The 7487-nt window shown below is 34.2% G+C and overlaps 1 long non-coding RNA gene across 1 annotated transcript; it reads left to right on the forward strand.

The window, feature by feature from the left end:
- The first annotated feature begins 531 nt into the window (after positions 1-531).
- Positions 532-3997, forward strand: LOC109112467. The gene is made up of 5 exons (XR_002021562.2): positions 532-1088; positions 1247-1457; positions 2884-2924; positions 3012-3332; positions 3477-3997. It is a non-coding gene; the product is annotated as an uncharacterized LOC109112467 (long non-coding RNA).
- The last annotated feature ends 3490 nt before the right edge of the window (positions 3998-7487 follow it).

Below are 7487 nucleotides of genomic sequence, written 5' to 3' on the forward strand. Positions count from 1 at the left end.
TCTTTGCTAGATGTCGACTTTGCCATCTGGTGGAAAGTGAGGTTTTTTTATGATAATTGCATTCCTATGCAGTTACAGTATATGTCTTGATACGAAACAAAGACAATTTTCAGCCCCATCGTGAGCCACATCTCATCTGATCTCCTCCTGGAAGAACAGTGAAATGTTAATCACAAAAACATGATACAGTGAGTTCATGTTTTTAGCTTCTGTCAGATCAGTGTCTTTAATAAGTTTCTGTTTCTCAAAACGTTAGCAAAAAAAAAAAAAAAAAAAATCAAATCAAAAATGTTCATCGAGCGTTTATACCTAAAATTGGATGTTCATGCTGGATGTTCAAATGTTACTACAGTACTTGTTTCAACAGTTCAATTCCCATTATGTTTGAAGAATGGTGGAATGTAATGAAAAAAAGTGAAAGTGACGTTACATACAGCCAAGTATGGTGCACACACACACCCGGGGCAGTGGGCAGCCATTTATGCTGTGGCGCCCGGGGAGCAGTTGGGGGTTCAGTGCCTTGCTCAAGGGCACCTCAGTCGTGGTATTGCTGGCCCGAGACTCGAACCCACAACCTTAGGGTTGGGAGTCAAAATCTCAAACCATTAGGCCTTGACTTCCCCCTAATGTACCTTAATGTTCAAATAAGCAAGAAAATTATTATTATTATTTTTTAAACATTTAAAAAATTTACATTTGATTTCAAAAAGTTCAACTGAATTAAAACTAGCAATCAAACCTGCATGCTGATACTGTAGTCTGCCTATAAACAAGGCTTGAAAAGCAATTTCATGACAAGGCTGTGCATGTGAGACTTTTGTTTTCTCTCTGTTTTAGTGTCTCTTTAGATCAGAATGAGGATGTCCTGGTGATCTGAATCAAAACCACAACCACAACAGACTGTACTGGTCCATTCGCCTGCTTATCTCTGACAGCTGCCCTTGGTCTCTATGAGTTCCTCCTCCCATGATAACATCAGGACATATTACCTTTGAGTCCCACAGCAACTGAACAATCTGTCAGGATCAAAACAAGAGAGAGGAACCATGAAGAATATCTGTATGGATAGAGCCCAGATCTGAAAAAAGGTAATGTTATAGAAAAATGTCATCTGTTTAATAATTTTTTTAAAAACCATTTCAAAAGCAAATTTGTGAAAAGTTCATGGTATATTTTCTGGTTTAATCAATTGTATCTCTCTCTCTCTCTCTCTCTCTTTTTTTTTTTTTTTTTTTTTGCTCTGCAGGTCAAAATGAGGATATTATTGGAGGCTCTGCATTCTTGTGGTGTATTTATGGTGACAAACTGAATTCAAGACATGACACTGTATTAAAAATTCAATGACAGCAGGGATATATAAGAAAGGATTCAGAGAAATGTTTAATTTGTGGGAAAGGATCAAGAATACAACATTTTCCCAGAGGAGTTAATGAAAGAAGCTTCAATTTCACACTCAAGTAAGTTTGAGTTCATTTACTCATTTGTTTCATTAACTATAGTTCATTTCACTCATAGGATCAAACATCACATCAGATTTAAGGACGGCTATAGCTGCCTGCTCAGAAAACAAACAAACAAACAAAATCGCTTATTTTTATTATATATATATATATATAACTTAACTATTTTTTTCAGTGAAACTTGTGCAATAGTTTGTAGTCTAACCAATGAAATGAGAAATAAAACTAAGCTTTTCTGATGTTTTTTATTGACGAATTAAAGTCTAGACATGATAGACAGATGTTGTGAAAATCAACTCATCTCAAGAGACATGAAAAATCGAATATATCTAAATGCATTTCTGTTCACCTTGTTCCTGCTGACGTCATTTTTGTTTTATGACGACCTCTGCCACAGAACCCGGAAACGTGGAACCTGGAAAGTTTCACGATAAACTGTTCTTTTACGATAAACAGGAATTTTATGTACAACATATATTAATTATATCTGGAGAACATGATCAACGGGTATGTTTAAAAGTTCTGAAATTCTGTCACAAAATGAGCTGTACTTCCCACATTTCGTCTTGGAACTGCCGCTACACGTGTAAAAAGTGATCAAGGTTACATGCTCGCGTTTGCATTTGGCCTGGTTTGAGTTGATCTTCATTTAAAATAGCATTAACAAACAAACAAACCATTTTAACATCGTGAATGCATTAATCATGCTTTGATTAATTAATGAGTTACAGGTTTATACTCAGGTTTATATACAGGTTTTTATTTAGCCATTAGCATTAGCATGTTGTATTGCCTTTTGGTGCATGTGCAATTGTTGTTATTTGACAGTAATTTGATTGACCAAGTCTTACAGTGCTTTAAAGATGCTCCATTGAGAACAACATTTACTGCTAATCATATTTAATGTTTAGCATCTACATGATAAATATGCAACACCTAGCATATTATTAAGGGAAATAAATGAAAATGTTTGTTAATTTAGTTGTATAATTATGCATTTTGACAATTTAGTTGAATGGTGACATTTGACAAAAGGCAAATGAAATCCAGTCAACCTCAATCCCATTTAAAGTTTACTTTATAAGTATATGAAAGGGAGATTGTTGTAATGGCATCAGGCTTTTTATTCAGACCGAATGATTTCACTTAACTGGTCTGAAGAATAATGAATATGCCATTAAACAATAACTGCATGAAATATAATAATTATTAAAATAAACAATAAAACACCAGCAACACCTTGCCACAACTGTGAGGGGGCCATCCCTAAATGTCTCACTTTAACTTTCCACATCAAAATAAATAATTATTATACTTTTAAAGTCAGAATTAATAAAGGGGTAATTGTTTGATAATTATTTCTAGATTTAGTGACATCAGAGTTTATTTAGTTAAATAAAGGACCTGTTTTCTGTTTCCTCAGTCACTGCTTTATCGTTGTGTTTGCAGTGCTGATAAATAAAGGTGAGTATCTGAACTAAAAGATACATTTATGCCACATGTATAAATGTTAGACTGTGTTGTTTACAATTAAAGTTTGTGTGATGTCAGTGCGTCTGCAGGTCACAGGTGTTATTGGTGGTTCTGTTGTCCTGCCGTGTTCTTCAGCTCAACATGATCATAAACTTCAAGATATTAATGTGCACTGGAGACACAATGGCAGCAAGATTGTGTATGATATAGTTAAGAGTGAAGATTCAGTAGAGTTACAAGACCAAGAGTATAAGAACAGAGCTGAAACTTTCCCTGAGGAGTATCAGAAAGGAAACTTCTCTATCAAACTCAACAATCTTCAACACACTGATGCAGGAAACTTCAACTGCCTCATCACACCATCAAATGAACTGACGACTATACAGCTGATCATCAATGGTCTGTAAAAATATGTTCACAGTTTAAAATTAAAGACATGCTGAATTCCTGCCTGAATGCTATATGAAATATGAATTATAGACAGATCTGTTGTCTTTATCACAGTGATGTTGTTATTTTATGTCTGAACTTGTTTTGTTGCAGAATCAACAGTAGAAAAACAAAACAAATCCAGTGCACAAGAAAACAAAGGACCAGAAGCACAATACAAGATATTTGTCTGTGTTTGCACTGTATTTGTTCTATTAATTTATTTTTTATAATTTAATGGAGAAAAGGAGCTCCAGCTTCTTTCACTCATTTTATGACTATATTAGCTGAAGTTGTACAGCTTTCATATGGCCTGTTGCACCTCAGTGGTATCTTTCTGGCACTCATATCAAAGTCATGATTAATCGCATTTTCTGCTGACGTTTCACTGATGTCACACTCACAATGTAAAACAAGTATTACACTCTTGTTGTACTGTTATTTACTTGCCGTTTTAAAATAAATTGACAGAAAACAATGTGCACCACTTGTTCTTATTGTTTAACAATGAGATCTTGAAACACTGAAACAGGAACACTTTGCTGTCAATCCTGTCACTATGTTGCTGCCTTAATTCTGATATTTCGTAATGTTGTGTTTGCCTGAATAAATACAGCTTTATGAGAATGTAAAAAGATGCAAAGGAAGCCTCTTTATTTTGATGAGGTTACTGGAACCATTAATCTTCTTCAACTCTTGTTGACTTTTCTTCTGAATTCTACAGATAGTTTGCTAAACATTGAAATCCTTTTCTTTTGCAAGTTTTCATTGCAAGTATTATGAAAGCTTCTCTTCCCCTGCACTTACTCAAGGCTTTATTACGTTACTCCCAAATCTAAAATGCCTTAATGATTAGTTTTCATCCGCCTTAAGAATGAATAAGATGCTTAAATAGATCCGTCTGTTTTTTATTATTATTTCTGATTTTAATACTAATAAATATTTTTACATATTTGATTTCAGACAAGTGATTTATTTGGTTTTTAGATATTTACAAAGCAATTAATTCTTTTGAGCATTTTTATTTTCTCTGCATAGAAAAATTCCAAAAGATACAGTAGAGGAAAGTGAAAGTGACGTGACATACAGCCAAGTATGGTCACCCATACTCAGAATTCATGGTCTGCGTTTAACCCATCCAAAGTGCACACACACAGCAGTGAACACACCCTGGGAGCAGTTGGGGGTTCGGTGCCTTGCTCAAGGGCACCTCAGTCGTGGTATTGAGGGTGGAGAGAGTGCTGTACATTCACTCCCCCCACCTACAATTCCTGCCGGCCCGAGACTCGAACTCACAACCTTTGTCCGACTCTAACCATTAGGCCACAACTTCCCCCCAAAAGTCACTTATATATATCACTTATCTGAATATTGTCATTTCTATGACTATAAGGAATAGATGTTTTGACAACTTTTCTCCTATTATGGAAAGAACAGGAACTAAATCTGTGGTTACATAGAAACTTTTTTCCAAATTTGCTCTCGTCTGGTTTATTCTACTTCTCTCTGAAATCACGAGAAATCTTTCCAGTGCAAGTTAAATAAATTAGACATTAAATATAATTTGGTAGTAAAATTTAAAGTGTTGCACGATTTATTGGTGCAGAGATTAGTACAAAAGAACAACAAAAAAACTGTAAAAATAAGGCACATTGTACTGTATTAATATGACTTTTTCCATATTTATGTTTGCAACTATTTTTATCACTTAATTAGAAGCTTATTTTACAAGGAGGCTACTGAACAGACATTTATAATTTTATTTTTGAAGTGCAAAATATTGAAAATCAAAATGTGTGAAAAAAAAGCTCTATAAAAACCTTCCTTGCATTACTAAAAGTATCCTATAATGTTATCAAAAGTTCTGCACAATTGCAATCTTCACACCCACTTACAGAAAATACACCATGAAAGTAGAAAAGTGGTCAGAAAGTGCAGGTTTGGGGAAAGACCCTGAGTAAAACATCAGGAGTCAAACATCAATTTGCAGTTTTCCTCTGCTGCCCTCAAGAGGCTGCTACACGTTCTCACTCCCAATTCATCACATATACTGTACATGTTTGGTCAGGTCACTTTTTAATCATTTTTCTATGTGCAGGCCCAGGGTACTCCTCTGCTCTCAATGAGAAACCTTTGTCCATAATGACAGCACTGCATATTTTTGATGTCTCCCAAAATGTGCAGCATTGGGGGGCAATACACAGGAAATTCTCAATTTAACAGATCTGGTACGTTTTTGCATAGAAAAAAGAAGAAAATATTCCCATGTCAAGATGTGACTCCTATCCAAACAGACTGTGTTGTAATAAAATCAAAGGTTACTTCAGGTAATTATAACTAATTGTAGTTTTATATTAAACATGCAAATATTCTGAAATATGTTTGATCTTTGTTTAATTTTTGACTTCACAAAAACTAGCTATTGAGTGTGTAGACTTTTTATAACCACTATATTCATGCAGTGTGCTTGCGGTAATATAAGATTTAAATGATGCACATAATATAACACAAAATGTACATTAGGCTTTCATTTTAATCAGTGTGTGAACATTTAAATATCCATTCATTACGACCAACCTTCAGGATGCTTTGAATAGCAGCTAAGGTTCAGCACTCCAGTGAATTGACGATCTCCCTCTCCTCCTGCAAAGACAGTTAAGCTCATCATTCTCCAGTATTGCCTCAATTGCCCTTACACAATACTATCTGTGAATAAAGATCCTTGTGTGTATTGCCTACTAATACTGTCTCTGAGTCTGGTATTTTGTAATTTATTGTAATACTATTGTAATTTAATATTACCACTGCTTTGGCAATGTAAATCATTTTACCATGCCAATAAAGCGACTTAAAGCCTCTTGACTCTTACATAAATCCATTCACATTATAACAAAGCAAAATAATTGCAATAATTGCTGTATAAAGCAAAATCAATGTGTGTGCCAAAACATTCTGAAAAGTTCAGCTGACTTAAAACAAGCACGCTGATACGCGTACAAAAAAAAAAAAAAAAAAAAAAAAAAAAAAAAAGGTTTGAAAGGCAAATTCATGACAAGGTTGGGAGATTGGGATGTTTTCGTTCTCTTTCAGTTTCTCTTTAGGTCTGCAGATCAAAATCACAACCGAGACATGATGGTGAATATGAAACTCACTACTTGTTTGACAACAATCTGTGGATTTGCTCCTCCCATCAGACAATCAGAGATTATGATCACTGAGTCTCTATAGAGCACTCTGTCAGGATGAAAACAGGAGAGAGGAACTATGAGGCAAATCACTTTCTGGACTGAGCCCAGATTTGAAAAAGAAAACAGGTCATTCCTGGATGTAAAAAAATGTCAATTGTTTGAAAACTATTTCAAAAGCCAGGATGTAGTTCTCTGTTGTTTTAAGTTCTCTTTTTATTATTTTTTTTTATTTTTATTTTTTTCTGTAGGTCTGAATGAGGGTGTTACTGGAAGCCCTGGATTCTTGTTCTGCTCTTTCAGTGATAAAAACTGAAGTCAAGATACTTTTTAAAGACAGAGTGACATCAGGAATATGTAATACATGATTAAGAGAAATTATTCACTTAAGGATCAGGATCCATACAGTCTTTTCCCAGAAGAGTCGACTTTACTCTCATATTCATGTAAGTCTGAGTACATTTATTCATTTCATTAACTTCTGTTCATTTCACATCAGACGTGAGGACATCTATAGCTACCTGCTGAAAAGACCAGGTTATTTTTATTATGATTAATCAAATGTCATTATTTTTCAGTGATTGAGACAGAATGAGTGAAATTAAAAACATGTTCGATACTAATAACGGTGAAAATTCAGTAAATTAGAATACATGTGAAAACGTGTTAAAGTCAACTTGTCTCAGGAGTCTCAAATATACAGATTTTTTTTTTTTTTTTTTTTTTTTTTAGAAAGATTTTTTTTTTTTTTTTTTTTTGATTTAGATTTGTTAGTGTTGACGTCAGCAACATTATGTCACACATAGCTTACGGAAGTGGAAGAGACATGATACGTTATGCTGAAAAAGTAGTATTTCACCCTAATTTCAGAAGCATTTATATGGAATATATTCAAAGAAAACATATTGATAATACTGGGCAACAATGATGAACAGGTACG

This window comes from Cyprinus carpio, chromosome A22, assembly GCF_018340385.1.
Source record: "Cyprinus carpio isolate SPL01 chromosome A22, ASM1834038v1, whole genome shotgun sequence".
In the NCBI taxonomy this organism is placed as follows: domain Eukaryota; kingdom Metazoa; phylum Chordata; class Actinopteri; order Cypriniformes; family Cyprinidae; genus Cyprinus; species Cyprinus carpio.